This window comes from Hemiscyllium ocellatum, chromosome 4, assembly GCF_020745735.1.
Source record: "Hemiscyllium ocellatum isolate sHemOce1 chromosome 4, sHemOce1.pat.X.cur, whole genome shotgun sequence".
Taxonomy (NCBI): Eukaryota; Metazoa; Chordata; class Chondrichthyes; order Orectolobiformes; family Hemiscylliidae; genus Hemiscyllium; species Hemiscyllium ocellatum.
Genome location: NC_083404.1, coordinates 68,583,016 through 68,597,170, shown reverse-complemented (window position 1 = coordinate 68,597,170; position 14,155 = coordinate 68,583,016).

Below are 14,155 nucleotides of genomic sequence, written 5' to 3'. Positions count from 1 at the left end.
AAGCCAAAGCAGGACACTCAAACAAAATAGACCTTTAATAATGTCAGTATTATTGGACACCTTGATAAATTGATGGGAGATTCAGGAAACAGGTCAAACAGCTATTTTCATGCATACACAAGGTGTGATAATCTTATTATTGTGGATTTAAAGGCAAAACTGCCAGGTTACAGACCCTTCTCAGCTTTACACAAAAAAAAGACAATATCACGTATTACTTTTTCCCAGTTTCTTCGTCCAGGTGTCGCACATTATCAACTATTTTCCCACAACTGACATGAATATTGTTGGCAAAAGTGAGAACTGCAGATGTTGAAGATCACAGTCTAGATTAGAGTGGTGCTGGAAAAGCACAGCAGGTCAGGCAGCATCTGAGGAGCAGGAAAATTGGTGTTTCAGACAAAAGCCCTTCATCATCATTCCGGGCCTTTGTCCAAAACTTTGATTTTCCTGCTCTTCGGATGCTGCGTGACCTGCTATGCTTCTCCATAAACATTGTCGGTACTGTACTTTCCTGACATTACTTTCCTGATTGTGTGGCTTCCACATTAAAAGTCTTGACTTCCTTAAAGTCTCATTTTTAAATCATTTTTTGTATATCAGTTTTTCCCATTTGCTTTACTATTACTGACAATATGACTAAAGCTTTAACAGTTAACTAACTAAAACTATATTAACCACTTGAATGAACTATCTGCTTGGCAGCAAAGTGGTCTAATGATGGGATAGAGATAAAAATTGGCACAGTGGCCAATGGTGGTGAACTCCATCTCCATGATCACCCTCCTTCAAAACTAAAAATTCAGCTCAGTGTCTTCCATCTACCAGGATATAATTCCACCTATCTTAAAATAAACTGGACACACAAGAATGAGAGATTCTTATTGACCATAATACTGTAAGAATAGGAGCAGAAAGTAGGTCATTTAGCCCATTAAGTCTGGTATACTGTTCAATGAGATTTTGGTAGGTCAATTGCTTTAATACATTCATCAAACTGAGGATAGAAATATTTTTCGAGTGTGAAAAAGAGAGCTGTTGATTACTGCAGCTGAATAATGTTGCTGCCGAATCCTCTATATAATTTCTTTCCCTTCCTTTATGACAAATTGACCTTCTGAATGTGAGTTCACGGGCTTGATGGAGGTGTGAGCACTTTTAGCAACTCTGACCTTCATTATTCTTTGCAAATACAATTTCCTCAGCTTTCCAGACACTGCAGACTTCACATGTTACTTTTATGCGGGTCAGGAAGATCTCTTCCGAGTCTGTGGTCATATCAAAACAAGCAGAGGGACACCAAATTCCTTCTGATTTCCATTTCCATGTATTGGAAAGGGTCTTCAGAACCTTCTGAAATTAAATTCAATTGAACTAAAATCTATATTCTTCCATTCAATAATCTCTCGTATAGCTTCTGTCAGATGACATCAAAGGAAACACGTCATTGCAAAAAAAAATCTCTTCTGTAATTTTTTCACATTTAGCACCTTTATTGTTCCAAATTCATTGCCAATTATAATAGAGATGGGAAGAAGTAGCCTAGAAAGATTCCAGACTTCTGAAGTGATTGAAAGTGTGAAGAGCACTTATTTCAGTGAGTTCTTCTTGAGTAAGATCTACATAACATCTTGGATAAAATCAACCGTGCAGCTTATAAGAGTGGAGTGGTACATGACAGGATAGCATAATGCACTGGTCATCATAGTTGTACTAATTTTGTGTCTGACTGACACATTTCAAACTACAGACTGCATTTTTCAACCTTGATGCCTGGAACAAAGAATGGGAAAACTGATTCTGATTCTGGGATAATTCTCAGGCTTCAGGCAGAAATACAGAGAAAGCCTATAATGATTTATTTAATTTATGGTATCAGCAAATCAATCAGTTCCAGAGTATTGATAAGAGAACAAGACATTACAAATATTTCATCGAGCTACATATGTATAATGGGCCAAATAGCCTCTTTTATAAATAACAATTGAACGCGTGGAATTTTGCCTACTCTGCTGTGTATCAGAAATACTTAGAAAGGTTGGAAAAAAGAAAGCGAATGAAACAATCAGAATCTTAACATCGAGAAAATTGTTTGATGTTTTTCCATCAAGTCTTAACTGGAAACATCAGAGTCTCACCATTAAATGAAAACTATCTTACTTCGATATATATGCATTTCATTAATACTCCAAATCACCCCATTTGCATCCCATTTTCAATTCCCCTCTCCTTTCCCAAGAAACTTGTCAGTGAAAATTCCTAACTTGGAAATTAATGCGTGTACTTGGTTGATGCGGTTCACTGATTGTTTGTACAAGGATGGTAATGAGGTCAACCAGATGGACCTCATAGAGTGCGAGTTCCCTGATTGGGGTTGCTGATCTGGTTTAATTTGGGAGCCCTGGCTGACAGATAAAAACAGGAGTATCAGACATCCTGTCACTCTGAGAGCTGGCTTTGAGGGAGCTCGATCAGTGTGTCAAGGACCAAGTGTGGTGAAGGGTGACCTGGTGATAGGATATTTGCCTCTGTGGAAATACTTTAGTGGCGATGAGAGAAAATTATGCTCCTGCCAAAATTTGCTTGCAACACTCCTCTTTGAGTTGGGGTAAGCCCTTCTGGCATCATGCCATTATTTGAGAAACTTGACTCATTCAATCCTGGTATTGAAGACTGGGCCCAGTTTGTGGAAAGAGCGTGTTATTTTTTATAGGCAAATGACATTGGAGCAGATAAAAAGCAACAAATAATTCTCCTGACAGCTTTTCGATTATTAGGAACCTGACTTTCCTTGAAACATCAGAAACTAAAACCTTTCAAGAGTTATGGATTTGGTTAAGGAATATTACGATCTCAAGCCTCATTTAATTCATAGATCCTATGGGTTTAACTTAGCAATTCAAGAAACAGTGAATCAGCATCTGGATTTTTCACTTGGTTAAGATGACTCACAGGTACATCTGATTTTGGTTTAAATCTAAATAAAATGCTGACAGACCATCTGGTGTGTGGGATTAGTGACTTAATCATGCAAAAGCCCCTATTTGCTGAAGCCCAAGTGGACTTCAAACATGCACTTAACTGGTTTTATCATTAGAAAATGAGGAAAGTAGAGCATATGAATTGCCGGCTATTCCAATTGACCCTGCCAATTCGATTGATCTTGGAGAGCACCAGTTGAGTGAAGACAATTGCATAGCCTCACTCAGGACAGGTCCTGAATAAAGGAACTCTTGTTCAGTCCACAGCAAAACCCCAAAACAAAGCCAAGCTTCAGCCAAACGGTTAACCTTATCTTCAGGATCTGGGCCAGTAAGCCATTGTAGTTGCTGCAGGTATATGGACTTGAGACAGCAAAGGAGTTCCATTCGACCTAAACTGCATAGGCTGATATCCAGGAAAGTACACAGCCTGGAAAATCCACCTATACATGGTTTCAGACAGTTAAATTTCTTAGCAATGTCCAAATCAGAACCAAAGTAAAAGTCTGCTTAAATGGTCACCTAGTTCTAATGTAGATCATAGAAGAAGATAGGAGCAGGAGGATGTCATTCAGCCCTTTGACCCTGCTTTGTCATTCATCACAATCATGGCTGATTGTCCAACTCAAGCACCCAATCCTGCTTTATTGTCATATCCTTTGATCCCATTCACCCCAAATGCTATATCTAGCTACCTCTTGCATACATTCAACATTTTGGCATCACCTATTTCCTGTGGTAATGAATTCCACAGGCTCTCCACATTATGGATGAAGAAATGTCTCCTCATCTCCATCCTAAATAGCCCATCCCAAATCTTCAGACTGTGACCCCTGGTTCTGGACATGATCACAACTGGGAACATCTTCCTTGCATCTACCCTGTCTCGTCCTGTTAAAATTGCATAAGTCTCTGTGAGACAACCTCTCATTCGTTTAACATCCAGCAAATACAATCTTAACCTAATCAATCTCTCCTCATGCATCAGTCCTGCCTGCTGGACACACTTTCCTCATTCCTGATGAAGGGCTTGTGCCCGAAACGTCGAATTTCCTGTTCCTTGGATGCTGCCTGACCTGCTGCGCTTTAACCAGCAACTCATTTTCAGCTCTGATCTCCAGCATCTGCAGACCTCACTTTTTACTTGAAGATTTTAACCTACTGCGAATCTTCTTGCAAGGATGCCTTCCTTGAAGAAGCTCTCTTCCTCCCTCTACAAGGATTTCAGTGAGTCTCTCTCTCACTGCACCCCCCAGGTCATCTCCTCTGCACAAAAGCTCTTCAGCCACGTTCTCAAACAGACTCATTACCACAGCCACATCTCCTTCCTCAGCACCTGCCTACGGAACCGACTGATCCCGCACGGACTCCGGACTACATTCCAACCAACAAAATTTGGACCCAACCAGGACAACCTGTACCTACAACAAATCCGAAGCCTCCAGCAACAGACCTCCCTCCGGATCCTCCGCTCCACCCTTGCAGCCATGCGTCGCTACCTACATTCCCTGCAATCAGCCCTACCCCAGCTCAGGACAACACTCTCACAAACTTGCAAAGGACCTCTACTGTTCTTCATCTACAGAAGAATCCATACACTAAACAAACAGTTCTTCCTAGCCATATCAGAAATTAAAGACAGTAAGTACCGAAAACTTTCATGTACTTACCCCCACACTCGTGGTTCCTCAACTGTTCCAGAATCTTCCATCGGCCTCTGCAATCTGTCGGACGCCATTACACACGCGGCCGCTACAATGCCCGCGGCACCAACAGCCGACGACGACCGTGACGTCACTTCCGCCCCCACCGACCTCGCAGCCTCCGCAATCACCGCCCAGACAACCGCCCTGGCGATCGCCGCCCAGACAACCGCTTCCACGATCGCCAGGAAGATCGCCGACAGATTTGTGACCCCCGCGGCTATCAGGAATGACAACGGTTCTTTCATCGCCACAACTATTTCCGCCCCTTCGGTTGCCGTCGCCGCAGCCACTTCTGCCCCCAGTGACATCACTAACATACACAACCACAACGCCTCAGGTGTCTCCGCCCCCACGCCAACGTTCATCACCACGCGTAACCCCGCCCCCACGCCGACTTCTGTCACCACGCGTGACCCCGCCCCCACGCTTAACCACGCCCCCACACTGAGCTTCGTCACCACGTCTAACCCCGCCCCTACGTCGATCTCCGTTCCCGCCCCTGCCCCTAATCTCGACCCCCACTCCCAGCTCCAGTCCCACAACAGGTCCTAGCTCCCAGCCTTGCCGGATCTTCACCATCCCTCCAGACCTCCCCCTCTCTGAGGATGAAAGATCAGTCCTCAGCAGAGGCCTCACCTTCATTCCCCTATGCCCTCGGATTAATGAGTTCAACACGCGGCGAGATATTGAACAATTCTTCTGCCGCCTTCGCCTCCGTGCCTACTTTTACAACCAAGACTCCTGACCACCCTCTGACGACTCCTTCTCCCGCCTCCAACACACCCCATCCACCTGGACATCCCGTGCTAGCCTCTTACCCGCCCTTGATCTATGTATAGCTAACTGCCACCGCGACATTAACCGACTCAATCTGTCCACCCCTCTTACCCACTCCAACCTCTCACCCTCAGAACGTGCAGCCCTCCACTCCCTCCGCTCCAACCCCAACCTCACCATCAAACCGGCAGACAAAGGAGGCGCGGTAGTAGTTTGGCGCACCGACTTTTATACCGCTGAGGCCAAACACCAGCTCGTGGACACTTCCTCCTATTGCCCCCTTGACCATGACCCCACCTCCCACCAACAAACCATCATCTCCCAGACCATCCATAACCTCATCACCTCAGGGGAGCTCCCATCCACCGCCTCCAATCTCATAGTCCCACAACCCCGCACCACCCGTTTCTACCTCCTGCCCAAAATCCACAAACCTGACTGCCCCGGCCGACCCATTGTCTCTACTTGCTCCTGCCCCACCGAACACATCTCCGCGTACCTCGACACAGTTCTGTCCCCCTTAGTCCAAGAACTCCCCACCTACGTTCGGGACACCACCCACGCCATCCACCTCCTCCATGATTTTCGCTTCCCCGGTCCCCAACGGCTTATCTTCACGATGGACATCCAGTCCCTGTACACCTCTATCCCCCATCATGAAGGACTCAAAGCTTCTTCCTATCCCACCGCAACAACCAGTACCCTTCCACTGACACTCTCCTTCGACTGACTGAACTGGTCCTCACCCTCAACAACTTCTCTTTCCAATCCTCCCACTTCCTCCAAACTAAAGGAGTTGCCATGGGCACCCGCATGGGCCCCAGTTATGCCTGTCTCTTCGTAGGATATCTGGAACAGTCCATCTTCCCCAACTACACTGGCACCACCCCCCCACCTTTTCCTCCGCTACATCGATGACTGTATCGGTGCTGCCTCATGCTCCCACGAGGAAGTTGAACAGTTCATCAACTTTACCAACACCTTCCATCCCGACCTCAAATTCATCTGGACTGTCTCAGACTCCTCCCTCCCCTTCCTAGACCTTTCCATTTCTATCTCAGGCAACCGAATCAACACAGGCATCTACTATAAACCGACTGACTCCCACAGCTATCTGGACTACACCTCCTCCCACCCTGCCCCCTGTAAAAACGCCATCCCATATTCCCAATTCCTTTGTCTCCGCCGCATCTGCTCCCAGGAGGACCAGTTCTAATACCGTACAGCCCGGATGGCCTCCTTCTTCAAAGACCGCAGACTCCCCCCAGACATGATCGACGATGCCCTCAACAGCATCTCCTCCACTTCCCGCTCCTCCGCCCTTGAGCCCCCCCCTCCAACTGCCACCAGGACAGAACCTCACTGGTTCTCACCTACCACCCCACCAACCTCCGTATACAGCGTATCATCCGCCGTCATTTCCGCCACCTCCAAACGGACCCCACCACCAGGAATATATTTCCCTCCCCACCCCTATCAGCATTCCAAAAAGACCACTCCCTTTGTGACTCCCTCGTCAGGTCCACAACCCCCACCAACCCAACCTCCACTCCCGGCACCTTCCCCTGCAACCGCAAGAAATGCAAAACTTGCGCCCACACCTCCTCCCTTACCTCTCTCCAAGGCCCCAAGGGATCCTTCCATATCCGACACAAATTCACCTGCACCTCCACACACATCATCTATTGCATCCACTGCACCCGATGTGGCCTCCTCTATATTGGGGAGACGGGCCGCCTACTTGCGGAACTCTTCAGGGAACACCTCTGGGGCACCCGGACCAACCAAACCAACCACCCCGTGGCTCAACACTTTAACTCTCCCTCCCACTCCACCAAGGACATGCAGGTCCTTGGACTCCGCCATTGCCAGAACATAACAACACGACGATTGGAGGAAGAGCGCCTCATCTCCCGCCTGGGAACCCTCCAACCACAAGGGATGAACTCAGATTTCTCCAGTTTCCTCATTTCCCCTCCCCCCACCTTGTCTCAGTTGATTCCCTCGAACTCAGCACCGCCCTCCTAACCTGCAATCTTCTTCCTGACCTCTCCGCCCCCACCCTACTCCGGCCTATCACCCTCACCTTGACCACCTTCCACCTATCACATCTCCATCGCCCCTCCCCCACGTCCCTCCTCCCTACCTTTTATCTTAGCTGGAGACACTTTCCTCATTCCTGATGAAAGGCTTGTGCCCGAAACGTCGAATTTCCTGTTCCTTGGATGCTGCCTGACCTGCTGCACTTTAACCAGTAACACATTTTCAGCTCTTTCATCTCCTGAATCAGCCTGGTAAACCTTCACTGCCCTCTCTTGAGAGCAAGAACATCCTCCTTTAGGAAAGGAAACCAAAACTGTACACAATATTCTAGGTATGGCCTCACCAAGGCCCTGTATAACTGTAATAACACATCCCTGCTCCTGCACTTAAAACATCTCACAATGAAGGCCAACATAACATTTAAACGCCTGCTGCACCTACATGTGTACCATCAGTGACTGGTGCACAAGGACATACAGGCTCTGCTGTACACTCTCTTTCCCAATTTATAGCTATTCAGGTAGTAATCTGTCTTCTTATTTTGCTTCCAAAGTAAAAAAACTTGCACTTATCTAAATTATACTGCATCAACATTTGATTTGCCCACTCACTCAACCTGTCCAGGTCATGTTGAAGGACATTTGCATCCTTGTCATAGTTCATCCTCCCACCTAACTTGGTATCATCGAAAAACTTTAAATATATATTGTGAATAGCTGTAATATACTGTGAATATCAATGCAGCAATTTCAGTGATTGCACAACCAGTCTTTAACAAAATTCACTCTGGACCCCAGCCCATACATTTGCCTAAGACCACTTTTAGACTGAGAACATACACTGGGCAACTGTTATAGACCAATTCCAGTCTCTGGATCCAGTAGGTGGATTAACCATACTAAACTGCCAATAGTATCCAGGGATATGCGGGATAGGTGGGTTAGCCATGGGAAATACATGGTTACAGCAATAGAGTAGGGGGAGGGGGAGGGGGTGGGTCTGGGTGGGATGCTCTTTGTAGGGTCAGTGTCAACGTCATGGGCCAAATGGCCTCCTTCCATGCTGTCGGGATTCTATTCTGTTCTTATGACAAGCAGCTAGTGCAGTTACTACTGATGGTAGTAAAACCATGGTAGACTGGGCGTCATGAATCTCACTTGAAAAACATTATGACTGAAAATGAGATGATCCCACCGATAGGACATGACAAAAGGTTTCAGAAAAGATTTACAAGGGTGTTGCCAGGATTGAAGGGTGTGCGGAATAGGGAGAGGCTGTATAAGCTAGGGCTATTTTCCTTGGAGTATCATAGGCTGAGGGGTGACCTTATAGACATTTATAAAATCATGAAGGGCATGGATAGGATGAGTAGCCAAGGTCTTTCCCACTTGTAAGGGAGTCCTAAAATAGAGGGGCTAAGTTTAAGGTGAGGGGGGAAAGGTTTAAAGGGGACCATAGGGACAACTTTTTTGTGCAGAGGGTGGGGCGTGTATGGTCGATGCTGGATCAATTACATCTGGATGGGTAAATGGTAGGAAGGATTTAGAGGGATATGGGCCAAATGCTGGCAAATGGGGCTAGATTAATTTGGGCTATCTGGGCAGCCTGGACAAGTTGGACTGAAGAGTTTGTTTCTAGGCTGTACAGCTGTATGACTCTGTGACTCTATGCAAACTATGCAGTCAAATTTAAATGCATGTTAATAATGTACGTGCAATGCAGACTCAATCATTGTCTGTAAACAACACAGACACAATTACGTGGTTAGCCATGACTGGAAAGACGTCAGCAAGTTGTAACTATCTTGGATTAGGTCATTTGTTATTATTAATCTGTGGCTTTCAATTTAAGTATTTCTGGTAACATAGCCCACCTAATTTTCTCATGTCTTCAGTTGCTGAACAATGAGTCAGATGCCTTGAGGTTTATGCAATGATTATGCATCTTTACTGTACTTCTGACAATTATGGAAAACCATATTTAGTAATGTCACAAAAGACATTGAGATTTTACTGGAACATGGTAACCTGAATTTTCCTGTCCTTCTCTCACAGGGGTGGGGACAGTCATCAGTTAGATCCTTTGTTAAATCTTTATGGAATGTCAGTTCTGTAATTTAGGAAATCATAAAGCACTCATTGGGACTTTATGCTATTTTAACAAATTGATTAATTTAAAAATATATTCTGCCCTTAAAATTATTAGAGAGGCCCAGTTTTTATTAATATCTGGCATGATTCAAACTTGCTTTAAAATCAGTCTTGGTATTAGAACAAAGGTAATTTGTGTCAAGGAAATTCTTTGTGCAGTAAGCTGTCAACACCTGGAATGAAATTAAAAGACTCGGAGCCAATTCTGTGAATCTCCTCTTCTATTGCAGTCCCTCGGGATTGAGGATGAATTGTATGTATTGTACCCAAGAAATGCACCAAGTTCTAGAACACATGACTTCATTACTGTTACTAGAATGTTATCAAGGCCCATAGCCTTTGCTGTATTCGCTGCCTCCAATCTTTTCTTTTATACACTCCCACCACACCTCAACTTCACTCCTGCACATTCCTGATGCCAACACTCAATATCTTCTGTGCTCTCCCCTTCTCCATTTCAGTCAATCACAAGCCAGGTGTGTCAACGTGTATGTGTGACAAATTCAGAAGTTCTTTGTGGGTATCTTAAAAGACTTCTACTGTCCTCCTGGGTCTGATTATAACAGCTGCTTTAGGAATATCATATAAAAACATGTCCTGAGGCTCTTGATAAACTGAAATGAAATCTTAAGTATCAACCATGGCAATGACCATGTGAACCCAGAATCTTTCATGGCATCTGCTGTACTTATAGAGTCATAGAGATGTACAGCATGGAAACAGACCCTTCGGTCCAACCCGTCCATGCCGACCAGATATCCCAACCCAAACTAGTCCCACATGCCAGCACCCGGCCCAAATCCCTCCAAATCCTTCCTATTCATATAGCCATCCAAATGCCTCTTAAATGTTGCATTGCACCAGCCTCCACCACATCCTCTGGCAGCTCATTCCATACACGTACCACCCTCTGCATGATAAAGTTGCTTCTAGGTCTCTTTTATATCTTTCCCCTCTCATCCTAAACCTATGCTCTCTCGTTCTGGACTCCCCGACCCCACGGAAAATACTTTGTCTATTTACCCTATCCAGGTCCCTCATAATTTTGTAAACCTCTATAAGGTCACCCCTCAGCCTCCAATGCTACAGGGAAAACAGCCCCAGCCTGTTCAGCCTTTCCCTGTAGCTTGGATCCTCCAACCCTGGCAACATCCTGGTGAATCTTTTCTGAACCCTTTCAAGTTTCACAACATCTTTCCAATAGGAAGGTGACCAGAATTGCATGCAATATTCCAACAGTGGCCTAACCAATGTCCTGTACAGCCGCAACATGACCTCCCAACTATCAATACTCTGATCAATAAAGGAAAGCATACCAAACGCCTTCTTCACCATCCGATCTACCTGCGACTCCACTTCCAAGGAGCTATGAACCTGCACTCCAAGGTCTCTTTGCTCAGCAACACTCCCTCGCACCTTAACTGGATCTGCACTCTTCTCAGGGAGACAGGGTGGTGCCTGCAGGCACCCAGAGGAAGGATGATTGACAGACAGCATTGTCAGAAACTTCCGCTTTGGCCATGCACATCTCCTCCCCAACCCCATCTTATTACCCCAAATCACTACCAAAGCCTGCAGTCCAGCTAAGAAGGGTAAACCTTTACACAGGCAGGAGACTGTCAGCAAAGCCTGGGCCTTCTATTCCCTAAGTCACCAGGAGATGAGCACTCATTCTAAGTCTATAGAGCTAACTATAAGGTATGCTCTCTCCCACCCAACTGTGGAAGTTGGGACTGTACTGAGACATATGGCAGGCAGAGGAAGAAAATAAACGTATTATGGGCACAATGGTGGCATGGGTGAAATATCACTGTGGATAACCTTTCAATTTTGTAAAGGCATCTTTACTCACATTGTTAAAATATTTGCTGTAATTTAGCTTTCATTGTCAGACCTGATGAAGTCATACCATGTGAGAGATGAGCAGCCTCTTCATACATTCAAATGATGAAAGAACTTGCATTGTTCATTTCTCACAAGAACTCAACACATTAATTCCAAATAGACTCAGATGTCAGACATCTTTGAACTATAATGTTGATGCCTGCAGCTAAGGACAGTATTGAGGTTAATCGCAATATGGAGGGAATATGCTGGGGCATGGCCTGCACATGATCCATCTTGACCTTCTCCAGAAATCCCCAACATCAAAGGTGCCAATTTTCAGCAGATTCAATTAACTCCACATGATATTGAGAAAAGGTTGGAGGCAGTGGATATAGCTAAGGCTAGGGGCCTTGATAATATTCCAGTAACAGTACTGAAGTCTTGTGTTCTAGAACTTGGTGCATTTTTTGTCAAGCTGTTCCAGTATAGCGACAACACTGGCATTTATCCAACAATGTTGAAAATTCCCCAGGTGTTTCCAGTATATAAAAAGCAGAACAAATCTCATCCAGCCAGTTAATATCCCATCAATCTTTTCTCAATCATCAATGAAACAACACATGTTCTGCAAAAATATGCTCACTGATGCCTAGTTTATGATGCTCCAAGGTTACTCTGTTCCTGATCTCATTACAACCTTGGCTCAAACATGGACAAAAGAACTGAATTCCAGAGTTGAGGTGAAAGTGATTGCCTTGGACATCAAGGTAACATTCAGTTGAGTGTGACATGAAGGATTCTTAGCAAAACTGGAATCAATGGGAATCAGGGGAAACTCTCTGCTAGTTGGCGACATACTGGCACATGGGAAAATGGCTGTGGTTGTTGGAGGTCAGTCATCTGAAACCAGGACATCTCTGTAGGGGTTCCTCAGGATAGTACCCTAGGACTAACCAACATTTGCAGTTTCATCTTCTTTGCATCATAAAGTCAGAAGTGGGAGTGTTCGCTGATGATTGCACAATATTCAGCACCATTCATGACTCCTCAGATATTTGAAGCAGCTTGTTTCCAAATACAACATCACCTGGACAATACGCAGGCTTGAACTGACAAGTAGCAAGTGACACTCATACCACATAAATGCTCGATAGCACATATATTCTAGACAATCTAGCAATTGCCTCTTGACATCTAATGGGACAACCTTCACTGAGTCTCTCACGAGTGTCTCCCTGACCAGAAACTCAAACTCGTTATGTAAATATTGTGGCTACAAGAGCAAGTCAGGTGCTTGAAACTGACTGCAACAAGTAAACTCACATCCCAACTCCACAATCTACAAGGCAGATGCGTGTGATTGAATACTCCCCAATTGCCTAGATGAGTATGGCTCCAACAATACTTAAGAATCACAGCATCATCTTGAATAAAGCAGCCTGTTTGACTGCTTTCACCAAGACATCTTCAACAGCACCCTCTGAACTCATGATCTTTATCACCTAAAAGGAGAAGGGCAACAAAAACATGGGATTCTGACCAAATAAAAATTTTCCTCTTAGCTACTCACCACCCTGACTTAGAAATATATCACCGTTCTTCTACTGTAACTAGGACAAAATGCAGCACACGGACAACAGTCGTTCAGAACCACCTTCTGATGGTCAATAAGGAATAGACAATAAATGCTGGATCAGTTAGCAATGCCCATTTCCCATAAACAAAATTTTAAAATCGATTAATTCTGTTAGGAATATCCAGCACCATTTGTATTCACCAGGTTTCTAGCCAATGAATTATCATTGACATACAACTATGCTCATGTCAAACTTTGGCTTATTAGGTTGGAGGCAATCAGAATGCATGGAAATTGTGAATGAGCTCAATTGAGACAGCTTCCCAAGGCATTTTAAATGTTCCTGGGGATGAGTAGAGAGGCTGTTGAACAGAGGCAGACAGCCAAGTTCAATAATTATGGTGCTAGTCATGGACAATTATTTTGGGCTCACTGACATTTTGACATGAGCAAAGGGACACCTTGAAAATTGCTGAGGATGGTAGCTGAAAGTAAGCAGTCTCTCTGGGGCAACTTCTGATGGAGTGGAGCTGACTAACAGAGCTGGAGGCTCCATGATTCAAGAATTGGGCTGCAGATATGACATGCATGTTCTTGATGATGCATCTGGAGGCGTCACTTTGCTAATCCAAAAAAGCTTGCTTGCTTGTCCTCTCCAATTTATTAATTTAACTATCCAAAAGTATTTGATTATGTCCATTTTGAGGTGTCCTCAAGATTGCTTACCCAGTTCTGTAGCGTCCAACTCTCCTCAGATCGCTATCACACTGTACAGAACTGATGGTTTTGCAATTGGGTCAGCAGCATCAAGAGCACGCCCCAATGGCAGCAGGGAGATTGAGGAAAACATAGGTTGACAGATTTTGGAAAAGTGTGAATGTAGTAGGGTTGTTGTAATGGATGACTTTAACTTTCCCAATATTGATTGAAACCTCCTTCGAGCAGATGGTTAGGAAGGAGCTGTTTTTGTAAGGTGTGTTCAGGAGGGTTTCCTAACTCAGTACATTGACAGGCCGACGAGGGGACAGGCCATTTTATATTTGGTGCTCGGCAATGAGCCAGGGCAGGTGTCAGATCTTGAGGTAAGAGAGCATT